Source organism: Erpetoichthys calabaricus, chromosome 1 (assembly GCF_900747795.2).
Source record: "Erpetoichthys calabaricus chromosome 1, fErpCal1.3, whole genome shotgun sequence".
Taxonomy (NCBI): domain Eukaryota; kingdom Metazoa; phylum Chordata; class Cladistia; order Polypteriformes; family Polypteridae; genus Erpetoichthys; species Erpetoichthys calabaricus.
The window spans coordinates 113093450-113114547 of record NC_041394.2 but is presented as its reverse complement, the minus strand read 5'-3'; positions in this window follow the sequence as shown (position 1 = coordinate 113114547).

Below are 21098 nucleotides of genomic sequence, written 5' to 3'. Positions count from 1 at the left end.
AAGAGTTGGCTCTCCAGCAAAATGGCCATCGCCCTGTTTCTGAGGGCATTTCCAGTGGGAGGCTCCTCCTCAGAACCAGTGGAAGGATGCAGTGGTCACTTCATTTCAGGTAAAGGATGGTCATTGCATATATTTGTCCTCAATGTGTGCCATAGGTATGTTCCATATAGCCCTCTTTTTTTGGTTGGGTCAGTTGCAGGGAATGTCATATCCCTAGAACCTGTGTCTGACCAACGAGATATTGACAAAGGTCAAATATTTGATGAAGACACTGTGTCTGATTATTCATCAGGAGGAGATGTACATTTTCCAAATAATGTTTGATCAAACTCCACTCTGATCAGTCCCATGTGCCCCAATCACATTTGTAAATCCTGGGTAATGAGAATGTTAGGCTGATTGTGAGATTCTTTTTGGAATTGTGGGTGTTTTTACCTGTGTATTACCCACCTGCAATGGCATGAAACGCCTCTTTTGTCTGTACACGCAGGTGTCCAGGAAACACTATGAAAACCCGAAGGAAATGTTTCAGAGCCAAGCAGACTTTACGAATTGCCTGGCAAACTGCACTTTTAGATAGATTTTCCGCATCGCCTACTGTATATTAAAAAAAGTGCCGTTTTCAAAAAACCTCAAAGCAATGCATACTGTCTGTATGGTTGTGAGAGCCTGACTTCGCCGAGTTTGACTTCAAATATAAGGTCCTAATAAATTTTTGAGGTACAATATTCCCCCTCGGCTAAAGTGGTATCTTTCGAAAAGAATTTCCTCCTGGAGCAATAAAGGATCTTGCCGATTGCGCAAAACCATCTCTATATGAAATTCTCTTCTTATAATTTGCATACTGATATCAATTGGTCGCTCATTCATGAACGTTGAAGCCATGACTGAATGAATTCCACGCATGGACACTGATTAAGTGTGTGAGCTAATCCTTGTTTACATAGAGGATTAGGATGTGTTGCTATGAGAACACATCTAGCAAGAGTTTCGAAAAACCGACAGATCCAGGCCAAATCGTCAACAATTACATCCGGCTAAACGAGTAATCCACGTATGAAACATACCCCCCTGGAATAAACAGCACAAATCATAAACAGGAAACTGAAACCTCATACAAAAACTTTTTTTTTAATTTAAGGTCTGCTTCTGCTCTTCATTTGTTGCTGAAGAGTCCTGTCTTCAATTTAAAAAGGGACCCCTATGACTCCAAAAACAACTATTTAACTATTTTTTTAGCACAAAAAGCAGGCGTTTTGCACATTTTGTGCATATGACTGGATAACAGACAAGTGGATTATGAGACATGAGAAAGGTGAGATTTTTATTGTCTTCTATCCACTATTCACATACTTTGCCGTTGTATAGCATTAGTCGCCATTGGCTTCTAAAGTATCACAAACGTTTTTCTCTCCATTCTTTCATTAAAATGTGAGATTGATTTTTTTTCTCAGCCACCACTACAAAGTACATGTGGTAAGTAAAGTTAAAAATATCATTGCTGGGTGGATTATTCCTTTAAGAGCCAACTTTGAGTATTTTACTTGTTAAGGATTCTCGATAGTTTTATGAACTTTTATTAGAATTGTAGCTTATGATCATTGCAAGCATCTTACCTTTTTATTACTATATTCATTATGGATAAATATTTGAGTACATATTTTATTAGTTAAAAAGGAATATATTTTAGGGAATTTTATTCATTTTAATATTTTTTATAATTAATGAACAATACTGAATTTCATTGACTTAATAAAAGAAATGAACAGGTAACACTTATGTTGTGTAATTCAATTATAAAAAACACCACTTTAGTATAGAACATAAGGCTTCTACATGGCTGATTATACAGGAGTTTAGTGTAAGAATAAAAAATGAAAAGGATAAAGAAAAAAAATGAAATTGGAATTTGTTCTATCAACATAAAATCGGTGAAGGGTATGGGCCCTAAGAAAGCCTGATCAGAGTATCCCTAGATGACACCATTGACTTTTTCACTCCAGTCTCAAGTATCTAATAGCAAAGGCTTGTGAAATAACAGCCATGCATTCACTGTGGGTCCCCCAGTACAGCTGACCTGTCAGCGCTTTCTATAGCTGTACCTCCACCCATGAATGTCCCTTGGATTATACCAAGAAAGGAAAATTCTTTATGGTATCTGTGCAAGCGCATAGTTATGGCCACAACAGGACTGCTCAATAAGTGAAAGCAAGAAAAGGGGAAACTCCATACTGATACAGATACTGTTGTAGATGTGAAACCTAACTTAAATAATAATATTCTCAGACCTGCTTGATCCAATGTAAGCAGTCGTGGACAGGGTGCCACTCCACCACAGCTCCTAAGCATGCACACACACACACACACATTGGGGACAATTTGGATGCAGCAAGTAACCTACCCAGGATGTCTTTGAGGATGTGGGAGGCTGACGGGAGTACCTAGAAGAAAAAACCCATCGTAGGAAACAACCAGACACAGACCCCCCCCACACAATGCACTGGGAGTAATTGCTGTACGAAGAGGAAATAAAAAAATCTAGAAAAACCTCAGCACAAGCCTCTAAATAAATATTCTGCATGGTTGGGATGATTGCATGATTAGACAATTCATTCAAGCATCACAAATTCCTGAGGGCCCCTAGACATCACCATTCTGTGTCTACGATTGATTAACGCCTCTGAAAACACAGAGAAAAAGAAGACATGGCTATGAAAAAGAGTTTCATAAAACATCTGCTCTGCAGTGATTGTGAAAGGTAATGCCATTTCAATCTAGACTGGTAATAGCAACCATTATACCTGTAATTTTCTGGTGATTTGGGAATGTTCACAGAGCAAGAGGAATCTGAAGTAATGTTATATTGAGGCAATTTCACAGAGCATAAATAAGAGCTGATAAGAAATTTGCATATTCAGAACCAAAAATTGCTAGTTTGATGCCAGTGTGCTATAAAATTAGATATTTCCCTGCTCAACCAGAAGGAAATAGTATCATAAAAATGTGCCCCAGGCAGCGAAAAATTTCTTATGTTCAATAAATGAGATTCACTTGTTTAAACCACTCTTGTTTATACATAGAGCATTATGGTATTGCGTCCATTTTAGGAAAGAAATAGCACAGAGGCTGCTCTAGGCTTGAATAGAGGAGGCCGACATTTCAGAGGGATGGGGTAATGATAAAGTTAAATGAATCGCTGTTGCCATGTTAATTGAAGGACGACGGTACTCAACGGTTTGTTGTCTCTCTTTCTGTCTGTTCCTCTGAGCCATTATTTGGTTCAGCAAACAGATGGCATTGCTCAAACAGAGCTGAGAAAAATGAAAAATAACAGCTTAGTGATTTGAAGGAAGGACTCCGATTAAGTACTGAAGACTGCACAGCTTGCTTGACACATGAACAAGATAAGGAAAGAAAACATTTTTGTCACCTTGCCTAGCTCTCCACCAGTAGGTACTGTTTTTTATTTGATGTTCTTCCCTTTTTTTGGGGGGTACTTTAGTTTCTTACCACATAATATTAAGTGAACCAGTCACCCTAAACTCATTCACCATTGATGAATCAGAATGTGTGCATCAGCATGCTCTGTGATGTGCTGCATTGCTGCTGTGATGAATGGTCTAGATAGTCAACACTACAAAAGGGAAAAAAGAAAAAAAAAAAGAAAAAAGTTAGAAACAACCTTTATGGGTATTTGAAAGTTTACTAGGTGTGTGCGCCCTGACTGGAGGAACCAGAGAAGACTTTGATTTTGATGTGGTACATTATATTAATCCCTTTGGGGAACTGTTCTTTTTGCATTACTTTTGGAGGTCAGAGCACAGGGTCAACAATTGTGTAGCATCTCTGGAGCAACTTTCAGGTTAAGGTTAGAGATGACGCAGTGAAACTCCCGAATGGTTGTAAAAGCAGCTACTGGTTCTATGATGAATCTGAACACAGTCCATACTGTCAGACTCCTTGTGGAAAAACTCATGAGGGACAAAGGCTTGGCAGTGCTTTAGTGAGCAAGAAAGGTGCAAAATGAGAGAGATGATGGATTTGGATAATGTGACCAACAAAAACATTCACATAAGGCTGATGTCACACTACATGACTTTGGGTTGGAGTGCATGTCAAGCTTAATGGCTGCAGTTGCAGGATCTTGACACCTTGATTATGTGAAGTTCCTTGCCTAGCGATTGCAGGGACGGCAGATTACATGACTGTCTCACAAGTTCTGAGCACAGTTTCTCATTTCCAAAGGATTATGAGCTCACCACATTTTGCCAGCTAATTAATGTTCTCCAAGTGGCTGAATATTTTCCAGCAGACTCATTTATAAAGCTTACTTGCGCTCAAGAAGAGGCTTGAAATGTGCGTATGCAGTTTACCACACAAATGTCAGCATTTCTTAAACAAAATTTGGTGGGAGCACAAGCGTATATTTACAACTCTGACCCATGTGTAGGCAATATTTCAGAGAAACTGGGAAATGACGACACCCTTGATCACATAGGGAATGCAGGCAAACCAGCTAACTAATGACTTGTGTGTTTAATAATCCCTATCACCAAGCAGTTATTACTTGTGTTGACATAACAAACATATTAAAGCTCAAATGTGTTGAATTTAACACACTAATTGTATTTTGATTCACTTTTTAAGAGGGCCAATGCTGTGTATTTGCACCAAAGAACTTTGTTACTTTTTTTTCATTAGTTTAGACTACCTGCTATCACTTCTCATTGAACTGGCCGACAGGACAGGAATATTTCAACCAAGCTTGACACTATCATTCCCAGTGTGCTGGAGGCCTTTAACTGACCGATGAAGTGCTAAATCCAGATTTCGTATTGTGAGTGCATATACGTATAACATAACATGTTGTTACCAACATAAAATTTGCACCGGTGTCTGGTTTTCCTAATGTAAATAGAGTGTAGCAGCTGTGTGCTGCGACATGCTTGACCTGGTGGCGATGAACACACATGTACTGTGCAAGGCATGCACGGGGTCCACTGAGAAAAGAAGAGTGTTCTTGGCATCATGGGCCATAAGGTGCATACTAATTCAGCATGAGCAGGAACACTCAATAAAACTGAATAAAAAAAATTCAAGTGCCAATGAGATACCAAGAAGGCAGATTCACCAGTGTTTATGTATCAGCGTTTATCCCTCCAGATCAGAGAATTTCCAGTTCCATTGTCTCAAAACACCACTCACATCTACAGTTATTCCCAGTTTCAAAAAAAACTAACAGCGGGACGGGGGGCTGTACTATGTATCATGATCGTGTCTGAGAGCATAAAAGTGAAAAAAAAATACTAACTTTTACAAGTACTATAAATTTACACCGGCCGTTACAGACGCAAATCAAATGTATGTTTTTATTGCATAATAATAACAATATGAGCAACTCACTATTCAAAATGGTAAATTTGCAAGGCAGCTGGTATCAATCAGCCACCTCTTGATTACAAGTCAGCAGTTCTTACTGCTGCACCACAGAAACAGATGTATTATCCTTGTACCTTTTGTGAAAGTGTTTATATGATATTTGGACTTCAGCCTTCACACATTATATAGTTCATGTCTACATTCTGTCATTTATTACTAGAACATTAAAACGTTTCTGTTTTAATGATGTGTTTACGTGAAATGTATGTATTCCAAATGACGATCTATTATTTACCATCTATATCTCCAGGTACTTCACTCCAAGATAAACACTGAGTACTGAGAACCTTCTTTGTGAGTTGAACTGCGGCGGTAGGCGGGGGGATGGGATACCAGGCTACTTGCTGCTTGTGTTGATCGACACATTGACAAAAGACGCTGATGGAGAGGTGCAAAGGGATTTAAGGTGGGCCAGGATTATGAGTTTTTTCATAAGCTTTGGTAATTCTGGTATTAATGCATTCATATTGCAATAAGGGCATTTAGAAAGAATGAAGCTGCTCTTGTTAACTGTAAGCAGTTACATTCTCATACCATACAAGTCATGCCAAGATGAGACTGATAATCGTCAGGACTGCTCTGACATAATGCTGAATAAAAAGGCATCTCCAATAATAGATGCCATTTGGAGATCAAAACCAGAGAGCGTAGATGTGTTTTTTTCCTCCCCTTGTTACTTGCCAGTTACTAGCAATCTGCTTTGTCACCAGAGATTGGAGCTTTTTGTTATTATTTTTTTTCCATTTCAGGCATGGTGTGGCTGGAACTCACACCAATTTCAACAGCAGAAATAAGGTGCCACTCAACATATTTCTGTTGCTGCTGACACCCGCACTTAGGCTACCAAATAAAGATTTTTTGCATGCCTCTAATTCAGAGATGAGATAGCTGCATCATGTAGGAGCTGCTCTACCAGCCAATGAAGGTCTGCTGCATCGTGATTGCATATTGTAACAGATAGAGGCACTGTCGACCCCTTGAACCCTCAGACTAGACGTCAGACACCAGATAAAAGTCCAATATGACTTTATTTTATAATAATAATGTGCACCAAACACTCTACACTCCACTATACTCATATAAATCAATACAATAGTACAATCAATAATTAATCCTCCACTCCCAGATGCGTTGCCACCCTTCCACCCAGCTCAGCTCAATGTCTGGGATTTCCCACAGTCCTTTTATAGTCCTTGACCTGGAAGTGTTTCGCCTCTCTCTGTCCCAACACTTCCGAGTCAGATAAAAGCTCCTTTTCTTCAACCCGGAAGTGTGTCATTCGCTTTGTCGCCGTGACTAAGACGCACTTCCAGGTTATAGGTGAAACAAAAGTCTCTGGGCCTTCCTGCAGCGTCCCCTGGAGGTTCCCATGGTGTCCAGCAAGGCTGTGATGAAAAACTCCACTGTCCATGATGCCCTGCTGGAACTCTGGCGGCTTGGGGGTATTGGCCGAGATGAACAGCCAGCCATATTCCACAATACTCCCCCCCGTGAAGAATTATAATTCGGAATGGCCAGCCCTGCGAGGGAGGTCTTCCTCCAGGAGGAGGTGTTGCTTGGGCCTTGGCGACATCCAGAAAACTCCCGGGAGAACCTTGGAGGAATATTATATAAAAAGGACCTCTGATCTCCTGTCCTCCGAGGACAACTTCGCCATACGTCGCCCGGTCGGCGGCATTCATAACACAGCCGCCGTTCTCCTACTGGTCTCCCTCTGCGAGACTGGAAACACTCCGGAAGCTTCCGCTCCGCCCCTTTGTCCACCGAGGAGGGTTCCATAGCCGCAGTTGAGCTCTCAGTTCTCAGCTCTACTTTATCAGGAGACCCCCATTTTATTTTTGGGATTTCCTTTTTACTCTGGGGCTTGTGCACAGTTTGGGTCTCTCTATTAGAGGAAGAGAGCCCTTTTGCTGTTTGCACACCCTTTGATTTATTTATAACTAGCAAAATACCCGCGCTTCGCAGCGGAGAAGTAGTGTGTTAAAGAGGTTATGAAAAAGTAAAGGAAACATTTTAAAAATAACGTAACATGATTGTCAATGTAATTGTGTTGTCATTGTTATGAGTGTTGCTGTCATATATATATACATATACACATATACACACACATATACACACATATACAGATATATTATATATACATATACACATATATTTTTTATATATATATATATATATATATATATATATATATATATATATATATATATATATACACATACATACATACATACATACATATACACACATAGATGCACTTACAATAACATAGAAATCAATATAAACAACATTAACATCATTATCATATGAGAATATGAAGTAATATATAAGAAGCACATTTCATATAAATATAAATTATTAAACAGTAAAATCTTCTTGTATAATTTGCTACCGTGGCTTTTCGTTGGTCTGTCCAGGATTTTAAATCACCTGTAGCTTGCAAACCGTTTCACCTATTGACTTGAAATCTGGTACACATATAATACGTCACGTCTGCTATCCGCTTTATGGGTGATGATTGTATTACTGTTTTTATGTTTATTTTATTTTAGAATCAACTCCTATCTGCGCACACCAGGGCGGCCGTGGGCAGATGCGTATGGTGTATTCACTCCATGTTATCGTGCATTGCGCTGTCACTGGTATTTTGATAAAAGAATTTGAACAATATATAAGAAGTGTATAAATTATTAAACAGTAAAACATTAACATTTAAGAAGTAAAGTTACATTGAGTACTACTGCAGTGCCTTCGGGTATACCTCATTTTTTGTTTGCCCATTACATGCTTAAATGTATACATTTTTTGGTGTACCTACCCGAGAACACGCGACATATAACCGAGCGTGGGAGAAGCATGGATTTTAAACACGCGTTGAGTTGATCTGCTGGTCTCCCTCGTGGAATAACTGGTAATGTTTGACTAAAATGTACAGCGAGTAAAACGACATTACCTCCTTTTTTTTTTTTTACGATCTCTGAGATCTTGCTTTTTTCGGTTCAAGGCTTCATAAGCTCTTTTATGTGCCATGGTGTACTTAATAAGTACTAATTATCCCAAACCATCATCTTTGAATGTTGCAAGACTTTCGCCTTGTATGTAGATCGGGGTAATTACATTCATTGCATTCCTAGTCTGAATCACAATCTGATTGTATGGGTGGTTACCTGGCACTGTAGGGTTGCCACCCGTCCTTTAAAATACGGACTCGTGCCGCGTTTGAGAATGAAATTGCGCGTCCCGTTTTGAATCAATACTGGACGGGATTTATCCCGTATTTTTTTTATAATTTTTTTTTTAAAGCAGCGTCTCATGCAAATCATCCCACACGCATTTTATGAAGATGCCTCCTTTCCTACTTTTGATTGGGTAATACTTGATGTCATCGTTAGTTTGATTGGTGTTTTTAACTGTCCAGTGAGGAGGGCGTGTCTTTTAAGTACAGTCTGCAAAGTGTTGGCACTGAGATGTGGCGTCAGCGCCATAGTTGAAGCCCCTAACGTTGCGGTCAGCAAGTCGGCTAACATCCGCCATGTGCCGTCTTTCAGTTGCGAGAAGCAGATCATAGAATGGTTGAAACTGTTGCCCCTAACGTTGCGCCACGGCGTGTGGTTCGTTTATACGTCGTGTCTTCTCATTAAACTTTTATCTCGCGAATATGTTATTGCAATCCGCAGCGGGAGCGTTTCTATAAACTTAATTTAAACTTACGTTTTACACCGTGCTTTGTTTCCCTTATGAACATGCTTGTATGCTTAACTCGCTCCGTTCTCAATTGTTTAATAAATTTTTTGCTCTTCGCTGTTTGCGGCTGTTCCTCCATTTCCCCCTACTTCGTTCTTTTATCTCGCAAATATGTTATTGCAATCCTTAACGGGAGCGTTTCAATAAACTGATTGAAAATAGTTTTGCATTTACCTTTTTAGTAAAAGGCGAGCTTTTAAGCCTGAGAAATCACCGCGTAAATGCACACGTTTAATTGGACATGTGTTAATATGTATGGTTACACAGTATTAAAAGACAGTGAACAACGTCAGTTACCTTTCTTCCCGCGTTTGATAAAAGGTGAGCTTTTAAGCCTGAGAAATCACCCCGTAAATGCACACGTTTAATTGCACATGTGTTAATATGTATGCTTACACAGTATTAAAAGACAGTCAAAAATTAACGTCATTTACCTTCGTTCCCGCGTGTGACTCGTGCTGTAAATGTCTTCCTTGTTTTTAGTTCACGTGATTACGTAGGAGGCGTGATGACGCGATACGTGACTCCGCCTCCTCCATTACAGTGTATGGACAAAAAATATGTTCCAGTTATGACCATTACGCTTTGAATTTCAAAATGAAACCTGCCTAACTTTTGTAAGTAAGCTGTAAGGAATGAGCCTGCCAAATTTCAGCCTTCCACCTACACGGGAAGTTGGAGAATTAGTGATGAGTGAGTCAGTGAGTGAGTGAGTCAGTCAGTCAGTGAGGGCTTTGCCTTTTATTATTATAGATATGGGTCGGGGTCTTCAGGATCGAATCGCTCCGAGAGGCAGCACCATCCAGCTGCTCCGGTTCAGTCGGTCCTTCCCCCGACTACTCGGTCAACGTTCCGCACTCTCTTGTAGGGCATGCAGTGATTTGGCACTTGCTACTTATTAAACTTGGGCCCGGATCACACTGCGTCCCTGTATGCTGTACGGTACCGGTCACACTCACCTGTACCACCGCATCAATCATGACGGGAGACTCCCGACCAAATGCCCGTAGGTAATCCTGTATCCTTTTTAGCGGCGCTTCAGCCGTTGCTCCCAGCTCCTCCACCTGTTTCTTCACATCCGCCAATACCTGGAAGAAACTGTGTACGGGCTCAAGCAACTTCACGAGTTTCTGCAAGTCTAAAACGTTATTTACTTCGGCCGGAGGCAAGCTTACTTCCTTGTTCGCCTTACCTACCGGCCAGGAGTCAATGAGCACGTCCGCTCCTGACACGTGCTCGGCTGGGTTCTTGGGAATTGGAGTCTTGCATTTTAGAGGGCCGGGGTGGCGCCACTGGCCGACTGCGATCTGCCTTTTCTAATTTAGCGGTGGACTGTTCAGTCATATCCCGTCCCTCATTACCTTTATTTAAGGCTAGTGCTGCTTTGCTTGCCTCCCCCTTCCCCTTTTGGGAGCTCGATTCCGTCCGGGAAACGACGACCTCACCTATGGACTGTTGTTGACCTTCTCCTTCCCATAATCCGTCTGAGGAGATCACGTGCCCAGTTTTGGCGAATTGGAGATGACCCTCATGGTCATACAGTATGATCGGCTGTAGTCCTTTAGGTGTTCCCAGCCTGCTCCGGGATAGTCCACGTGACTATTCTCATCAAATAGGATCCCCAGTTTTCGACTCCTAGATGGGCTAGATTCCTCGTCATCGTGGCCATCTTGCCTAGGTGGGAAGTATATCTCCGACTTGTCGTCAGAAATGAGAAGACAGGCCTCTGAAAAGTAATTAAAATAAGATCCCGGCGAATTGGACATTTTTGTGGCACATACCTCCGGACTCCATTGCGTCCTCTTATTTTATAGAGATTGTCCTGTACGTCTGAAGCCTGACAGCCATCCCGCTGCCGTAATGCCCGGGTCCTCTCGGCATCAATCATTGCTCTGTCTTTTTCGCTTCCCATCAGGTATGTCCATAACCGCTCGGCGTCATTTAGGGTCTGTTCCTTTGGGTGATCCCCATTCTTCTTCCCAGACTCCCATCATGTACTGATGTTTACGGAGGCTTTCTATTATGCAGCGCAGCCTACTGAGTATGGTGGTTTTCTTGAGCGTCCTGATGCTGTCTTTTTGGGGTTCTCTGTCCACAAACCAACGGCCAGAGAATCCTGCCGAGACTACGCCACTGTAACAGATAGAGGCACTGTCGACCCCTTGAACCCTCAGACCAGACGTCAGACACCAGATAAAAGTCCAATATGACTTTATTTTATAATAATAATGTGCACCAAGCACTCTACACTCCACTATACTCATATAAATCAATACAATAATACAATCAATAATTAATCCTCCACTCCCAGACGCATTGCCACCCTTCCACCCAGCTCAGCTCAACGTCTGGGATTTCCCACAGTCCTTTTAGAGTCCTTGACCCGGAAGTGTTTCGCCACTCTCTGTCCATGTGACCGTGAACACTTCCGAGTCAGATAAAAGCTCCTTTTCTTCAATCCGGAAGTGTGTCATTTGCTCTGTCGCCATGACTAAGACACACGTCCGGGTTATAGGTGAAACAAAAGTCTCTGGGCCTTCCTGCAGCATCCCCTGGAGGTTCCCATGGTATCCAGCAAGGCTGTGATGAAAAACTCCACTGTCCATGATGCCCTGCTGGAACTTGGGGCACCTCTATGTTGTGGGCAGGGCTCCACCTGGAGGCTTGGGGGTATTGGCTGGGATGAACGGCCGGCCATATTCCACAATATGTATGAGCAGGGCCGTACTGGGAAGCTTATTCAGGCCGGCAATCCCAAGTCTAACCCAGGCTACACGATATACATCCTTTTTCTTGTACAGGCACAGACTCAAAAAACCAACAAACACCATTTTGTCTTGGAATTTTTTATGAATGAGGAGACAGTAGATTCAGCTTTTACACATACATTTCACTCTTAAATTTTAGTCTCAAGACAACTTCTGATAAAGTGTGGAACAACACTTCATAAATGCAAACACTTCATAAATAAATAAACCACGTAGTTCTATTATATTTATATCAAAACAAATGTGCAAAAAGTACTGAACCATAAAAAGTGGAATCCACAGTGCATAAATTATGTTTGCAATTTCAACTGTGAGTCTGGAATGTACACAACCGAGCCACTGTCAGTGTCTGGATGGTAATGCTGAATACTCTTCCACAAAGTTTGAAGTGTTGTTCAAAAAAGACCAATTTGAATTTCTTCAATAGACAAAAGACACAAAAAATGTCTCAGTGCCACAGGATTCTGTCAAGCATTTTTTAAAGAATGCACTTATTAAACTTATTTAACTGCCACCTTATCGTGGTGGAGGGGTTTGCGTGTCCCAATGATCCTAGGAGCTCTGTTGTCCGGGGCTTTATGCCCCTGGTAGGGCCACCCAAGGCAAACTGGTCCTAGGTGAGGGATGAGACAAAGAGCGGTTAAACAAACCTCCTATGATGGAAAACAATTTTGGACGGCGTTTTCCCTTGCCCGGACGCAGGTCACCAGGGCCCCACTCTGGAGCCAGGCCTGGAGGTGGGGCTCGATGGCGAGCGCCTGGTGGCCGGGCCTGCACCCATGGGGCTTGGCTGGGCACAGCCCGAAGAGGCAACGTGGGTCCCCCTTCCCATGGGCTCACCACCTATGGGAGGGGCCAAGGAGGTCGGGTGCAGTGTGAGTTGGGTGGTGGCCGAAGGCGGGGACCTTGGCGGTCCGATCCTCGGCTACAGAAGCTGGCTCTTGGGACGTGGAATGTCACCTCTCTGAAGGGGAAGGAGCCTGAGCTAGTGCGCGAAGTTGAGAGGTTCCGGCTAGATATAGTCGGACTCACCTCGACGCATAGCTTGGACTCTGGAACCAATCTCCTTGAGAGGGGCTGGACTCTGTACCACTCTGGAGTTGCCCCAGGTGAGAGGCGCCGAGCAGGTGTGGGTATACTTATTGCCCCCCGACTTGGAGCCTGTACATTGGGGTTTACCCCGGTGGACGAGAGGGTAGCCTCCCTTCGCCTTCGGGTGGGGGGGCGGGTCCTAACTGTTGTTTGTGCGTATGCACCGAACAGCAGTTCAGAGTACCCACCCTTTTTGGAGTCCCTGGAGGGGGTGCTAGAGGGCATACCTTCTGGGGACTCCCTCGTTCTGCTGGGAGACTTCAATGCTCACATGGGCAATGACAGTGAGACCTGGAAGGGAGTGATTGGGAGGAATGGCCCCCCCGATCTGAACCCGAGCGGTGTTTTGTTATTGGATTTCTGTGCTCGTCACGGATTGTCCATAATGAACACCATGTTCAAGCATAGGGGTGTTCATATGTGCACTTGGAACCAGGACACCCTAGGCCTCAGTTCGATGATCGACTTTGTGGTTGTGTCGTCGGACTTGCGGCCACATGTCTTGGACACTCGGGTGAAGAGAGGGGCGGAGCTGTCAACTGATCACCACCTGGTGGTGAGTTGGCTTCAATGGTGGGGGAGGATGCCGGTCAGGCGTGGTAGGCCCAAACGTGTTGTGAGGGTCTGCTGGGAATGTCTGGCAGAGCCCCCTGTCAGAAGTAGCTTCAACTCCCACCTCCGGCAGAACTTCGACCACATCCCGAGGGAGGTGGGGGACATTGAGTCCGAATGGGCCATGTTCCGTGCCTCTATTGTTGAGGCAGCTGACCGGAGCTGTGGCCGTAAGGTGGTCGTTGCCTGTCATGGCGGCAATCCCCGAACCCGTTGGTGGACACTGGCGGTGAAGGATGCCGTCAAGCTGAAGAAGGAGTCCTACCGGTCCCTTTTGTCCTGTGGGACCCTGGAGGCAGCTGATAGGTACCGGCAGGCCAAGCGGAATGCGGCTTTGGTGGTTGCTGAGGCAAAAACTCGGGCGTGGGAGGAGTTTGGGGAGGCCATGGAGAATGACTTTCGGACGGCTTCGAGGAGATTCTGGTCCACCATCCGGCGTCTCAGGAAGGGGAAGCAGTGCAGTGTCAACACTGTATATGGTGGGGATGGTGCGCTGCTGACCTCGACTCGGGACGTTGTGGGTCGGTGGGGGGAGTACTTCGAAGACCTACTCAATCCCATTAACATGCCTTCCAATGAGGAAGCAGAGCCTGGGGATTCAGAGCTGGTCTCCCCCATCTCTGGGACTGAGGTCACCGAGGTGGTCAAAAAACTCCTTGGTGGCAGGGCCCCGGGGGTGGATGAGATACGCCCGGAGTTCCTCAAGGCTCTGGATGTTGTAGGACTGTCTTGGTTGACACGCCTCTGCAACATCGCATGGACATCAGGGACAGTGCCTCTGGATTGGCAGACCGGGGTGGTGGTCCCCCTCTTTAAGAAGGGGGATCGGAGGGTGTGTTCCAACTACAGAGGGATCACACTCCTCAGCCTCCCTGGAAAAGTCTATTCAGGGGTCTTGGAGAGGAGGGTCCGTCGGATAGTCGAGCCTCGGATTCAGGAGGAACAGTGTGGTTTTCGTCCTGGTCGCGAAACAGTGGACCAGCTCTATACCCTTAGCAGGGTCCTGGAGGGTGCATGGGAGTTTGCCCAACCAGTCTACATGTGTTTTGTGGACTTGGAAAAGGCATTCGACCATGTCCCTCGGGGAATCCTGTGGGGGGTACTCCGGGAGTATGGGGTACCGGACCCCCTGATAAGGGCTGTTTGGTCCCTGTACGATCGTTGCCAGAGCCTGGTCCGCATTGCCGGCAGTAAGTCGAACCCGTTTCCAGTGAGCGTTGGACTCCGCCAGGGCTGCCCTTTGTCACCGATTCTGTTCATAACGTTTATGGACAGAATTTCTAGGCGCAGCCAGGGCGTTGAGGGGGTCCAGTTTGGTGGGCTCAGGATTGGGTCACTGCTTTTTGCAGATGATGTTGTCCTGTTTGCTTCATCAGGCCGTGATCTTCAGCTCTCTTTGGATCGGTTCGCAGCCGAGTGTGAAGCGGCTGGGATGAGAATCAGCACCTCCAAATCCGAGACCATGGTCCTCAGCCGGAAAAGGGTGGAGTGCCCTCTCAGGGTTGGTAGTGAGATCCTGCCCCAAGTGGAGGAGTTCAAGTATCTCAGGATCTTGTTCACGAGTGAGGGAAGAATGGAGCGTGAGATCGACAGGCGGATCGGTGCGGCATCCGCAGTAATACGGGCGTTGCATCGGTCTGTCGTGGTGAAAAAGGAGCTGAGCTGCAAGGCGAAGCTCTCAATTTACCAGTCAATCTATGTTCCTACCCTCACCTATAGTCATGAGCTATGGGTAGTGACCGAAAGAACGAGATCACGAATACAAGCGGCTGAAATGAGTTTCCTCCGCAGGTTGTCTGGGCTCTCCCTTAAAGATAAGGTGAGAAGCTCAGTCATCCGGGAGGGGCTCAGAGTAGAGCCGCTGCTCCTCCGCATCGAGAGGAGTCAGATGAGGTGGCTCGGGCATCTGATCAGGATGCCTCCTGGACGCCTCCCTGGTGAGGTGTTCCAGGCACGTCTAACCGGGAGGAGGCCCCGGGGAAGACCCAGGACACGTTGGAGGGACTATGTCTCTCGACTGGCCTGGGAACGCATTGGGATTCTCCCGGAAGAGCTAGAAGAAGTGGCCGGGGAGAGGGAAGTCTGGGCATCTCTGCTCAAGCTGCTGCCCCCGCGACCCGACCTCGGATAAGCGGGAGACAATGGATGGATGGACTTATTAAACAAAAAACTATGAACCATTTCATGTTGCCTATTCAGTCACTCGCTCATCATAGCGCTATGGTTTAACTGTCAGAGCTCAAGAGACGCACTTTAAAAATATTAAAATAAAGTAAAAACAAGACATATTCATTAACAAACTTATCATGAACAACAGGTACATTTTAAAACACAAATCATTCCACTCACATATGTTTTTCATTAATAAAACAAATAAAATAAAACATTTCATGTACATATTCAGTCACTTTGAGGAAAAAATGAAACAAAAAATCTTAAAAACGTGACCATATGCTACACTTCATTAAAATTTGAAACAAAAATAAAACAAAATAAATGCACAGTAACAAATACCAAAACCCATTCAACATCCAAATATAATTCAAAGGATATTATAAACTTTTAAACAATCTTCATATATAACTTTAATCACAAAAGCACCAGACGTACGTACATCTCATCATAGTGCTCCTGTTTAACTGTCAGAGTGTGAGACGCACACAAAGTCAAAACTTGACTTGAACAAAAGCAAGAACCATCCAACCAGAAAAGAAACCCTCCAACATTAAACCAAAAGGATTTGTGCCCACTACAGAGCAATAACACCTGCTCATTTTTCAGTATAATAACATTATATAATCTCACCATTAGTTTATTTTACTGGTTGCTCTGAATGCCAAGCCAGGCAGCAGGCCACTGGGAAAGCTCCCACTGATTGTAAATGTCAGTCCGGCTCAGTGTATGAGGCTGATTAGCTTGGTCCATATATGGTTGTTTCAGGGTTGAACTCAGGCATAGTCTGAGGTGTGTTCATGAATGCACATTTACAAGATAATTGTGATTTATAAGGGGAATATTGTGTAGAAATATGTGTATGCCAGGTTAATAAACCTGATCTTTTTTTGTATACGCATTTATTTGTATTTTTGGTGTACGCATATTTTCATGCTCAAAATCATGCAAAGTTTTATAAAGGAAGCCCCTGTCATGTGAAGTTCTTAGGCCTTCTTTTTTTTTTGTTGTGTCATACTATGCACAATCCAAAATCTCCATATTCCTTCTTTACTAAATTATTACTAAACCAGTAATGGCGCACTGCACGATAACGTGCAGCGAATACACTTGACTTGAGCATTCCTAGTTTTCAAACTCTTTCTCTGTACGTTTAGCATTCATTTGCTCAGAGGTTGATGCACTTGCTGCTTTCTGAGCAGCTCTTCTTTTCTCCACACTAGCAGCCCACTTCTTTTCTTCTTTCATCGGCATTTCTTTGCGTTAAAACTGATTAAAGCAGTGTTTGTGTTGCAATTAGTACGTTTACTTTAATTTTTCATTTAAGCTGGCACTTAAGTCTTCAACCTGCCTCAAGAATGATTTAAGATAAAAAAGAGGTAGGGGAAGTGACGATGAAGGGATGAGTACGGCGCCTGTACGCATGCGCCGCATGGCCGCCCTGCTGGCTGCGTCCGAGACTTGATTCTACAATAAAATAAAATAAAAATAAAAAGCGGAATAACCTTGGAGGTCAATCATTACTCCGAAAGCGGATAGTAGACATCATTTAGTATATGTGAACCAAATATCAGGTCAATAGTTCGAATGGTTTGCGAGCCACAGGTGATTTAAAATCCTGGACAGACAAACAAAAAGCCACAGTAGTGTATTATATATAAAGATAATTGTATGCTGTCCTGGAGGACTAAGGTTAACATATAACCCAGGCCTCTGCATTTCATGAGGTGAGGCCTCTATGTGATTATTGAAATAGAAGTTACAAAGTTTCCCAGTGGCCTTATCTGTATTTAATCAGCTCATTGTCAAGCTATAACAGGCACTGTATCCCAGAGGACATCAGTCACCTATGTCTGTGTCTCCTCATTCGAGTAACTTCAATAAAGACCTTGGTGTTGGCTCATGATTTATTTTGATGGTTTTATTGGCGCTGCGAGTAGGGTTCAAGGAGGTAACCTCCCTTCCTTTGGTGGATAAGTATCCAGATTAGTTTCACCTAAGCCTTAGGGGCTTGCCTCCACCGTGATTGGTTCTCTTCAGTGCACCAGTTGGTAAATAGAATAAAAACAGGAGGAAAGGTAAAAAAGCTCATGCGAATAATAGAAGATAAATAACAGAAGAAGAGTAATAGAAGATAAGTTGAATAAAGAATTGGTGTTGACAGAGAAATGGGCTGCCAAAGAAGGAGGTTTATCTCGATAAAGGGAAAAGGAGGGCAACAGCAAATATAAAAAAGGAGCAAAGAAAAAGGCGTTGAAAGTGAAATGCAATGAAAAAGTGTAAATAATGGAGAGTCACTAATCAGACAGGGTGCTCTGTGGTCAGTGTCTTACAGCTGTTTCATGCAGCTTTATTAATAAGTTCTTTTTAAAAAGATGACTAAGTAAACCCACAAATCACCTGAAACATGCTCCCAGGCCATGAGTGGTCCATAGACCATACTTTGAGAAGCATTGGGTTATGTATTGATTTATGGTTGTATTGCCAACAGAATTTAGGTACCAAGCCACCAAATTGCAGAGATGGCGTCATCAGCAGCTAACACACTAGTTCAGCTATAAGTTAAATGTTAACATGCACACTGAGGCTGGGGTCTAAGGATTACAAAAGTTAAAGAGAAACGTAAGAATCTGTGAAATGGGTGTAGCAGAGGGCTAAACATTGCAAGATAAGAAAGGGTCAGTTGAAAATCTTACTCATTCAATGTTCAGAGGTAGCAACCATCTTCTATGAATGATTTAAGTGATATTTCGGATCACCTCTGGACCCTGCTTCCATAAATTAGAGTTAAGTTGGAAAGGAAATGGTTAGATTTTCTAAATTATTCAGCACAGAATTTTCAATCAGTTGATAATGATGATCCTCAAAATGAACATATGTGAACATTATACCATTTTTTTGTTATTGTAACATAAAATAATATTCCTTAACTCATGGAGGTAGAGCCAGTCCTGTCAGCATCAGTATACAGCAGGTACCATCTTTGGATAAGGTGCCAGTTCATTGCAGGGCCCACTGATGTGCTCACCCACACAAGACAAATTTAAAATTGGCAATTACCTTCAGCTGTTAGTCTTTAGGGAGGTGATCCCATGATAACATGTGGAGAACATACAAACTCTGTATAGACAATGACCACATAAGATATTTGAGGGCTTGAGCTCTATGCAGCAACTGTGTTTAACGCCAGCCCAGTGTTACTGTTGTTACTCTTATTATTTAGTGGGGACAGCTAATGGATGGATGACTGAATACTGCATAAACAGTATATTGTAATAAACAATGATTTTTCTTAGCCAATAACAATTAAAGAAAAAAAATGACAATTATGAATGCTTATGTTTAAAATGTGTGATTATTTAGAGTTCCATCACAGTATTTTTCTGAAGCTGTGTAGCCATGTGGCTTTCCTTGTCCTTTCTATGGCATTTCACTTTAATAATAAAGCTCTCTATTTTGTTATTTTCTCTAAATATAGTTTAAAAAACAACTTTTGATTGAAAGTAAAAACCCAGGGAGCGTGTCTTTTTTGGGGCATCATTTTGCGCATCACCGTTCATCTCTGCACTCCATGCTGATTAATTAATAAGCATCTTTGACACACTGAGTACAGCCTCTAGGGAGTCAAATGAACAAGCACTTCCTTTAATTTAAAATATTATTCTAATGTGACAACTTTCTTTTTATTCCTCATTTTGTATCTCTATTCCTGAAAATGCTGCCTTACTTTAGCTGTATTATTTCTAGCACATTTTAATGTAGAGGTGGCAAAGTAGACAGCATGGGCCACTCTGGCTACATGTCCAGTAGGGTTATTCCCATGTTTCATAATAAAGTGACATTCTGTACTGATAATTTGTGTGTTTAACCCTTTGTGTGAGTCATGGACTGACGTCACTTCTATAAGCAGCCTAGGTCTTGTGTTTGTTTCCTATAGGAATTGTCATCAGCATCTCAGCAGCCAAAACTTGGAGAAAATGGTTTCAAAAAACAGATTTATGGATGGATGAAAAGATTCAGGATAGACTCTGAAGAATAATCTGGAAAAGCTCCAAGACGATTGACTTGGGAGTCCCAGTCTGCCCAGATAAAGTGTGTTTATGACGGATGCTGATGTCCATCCTGCCTTAAGCCTATTGATATGAGCAGAAAGTCATCACCAGAAAAGAGTGAGTATAGAAAATAGAGCAGGGTTCTGTAGTGTTACTACCTGTTGTCTGACTTACAGCCATTCTGTTTTTAAAGACCTTCTTTAATGGATCACCAGCAGACCACAGAAATGTAACTTTGTTTTTGAGGCTGGTAACCCATCATTTGTAAAATTGTAATAAATAATGAAGATCTACCACTTCAAGTGGTCATTCCAAAATATGTGTCGGAAGAGCTGAGTGCATTTGTTATATTATTAGGGACCGAAGATGTTCAGGGAGTAAACATGTATAGAAAAATAATTTTAAAGACAGACATCCCATTCAGGAGGAAGAACACCAGCAAATGGATGGATAGCTAGATAGACAGACACTGTTTCAGAAGGCACAATGAAGGATGGAATTACTTACCAAATTTTTAATGTACAATACAAAACACGTGAACTAGAAGAGGAGTACAATCAAATTGTTTTAATATAACATTTAAAGTATTTGTTTAAGTGAATGTTTCTGACATTGGTTTCCATTGCATGCTGACACACAGGCAAACTGCAAAAGCAGCTGCCTGGTTCTAAAATGAAACGTATGATGAAGGATAAGAGTGTTACACTGTCGTTAACTAACCCCCTTTTGTTTCTATCAAATCAGAGGATGACTTTCTAGGGGAACAATGACGTGACCAGCAGCCTCAGGACCTGTATAAGATGAGACGTGACCGGAAGTCAGCTGTCATTGTGGACCCCATTCTCAGTGCTTATACTGCAATTAATAGGTGAGCAGAATATTGAAGAGCATAAGAATGTACAGTTTGTCCTATCCTTTAGTTTATTTAAGTGTCATTTTTTAAATGGGGTACAAGGCCAAATGCCCCAAAAAGGCTAAATGTGTTTTTGATTGTCTCACACAATGCATATTTGTTGAGTAACATTTAAAAAAAGCAATATAGTAGACTAGACTGCCAGGAAGTTTAAGACATGCAAATTAGTATATAAAGAAGGGCATCAATATCTGTGGATTGGCTCCAGCAGACCCCTGTGACTCGGTAGTTAGGATATAGCGGGTTGGATAATGGATGGATGGATGGATCAATATCTGTGTTCTTCTATTTAAATAAATATATACC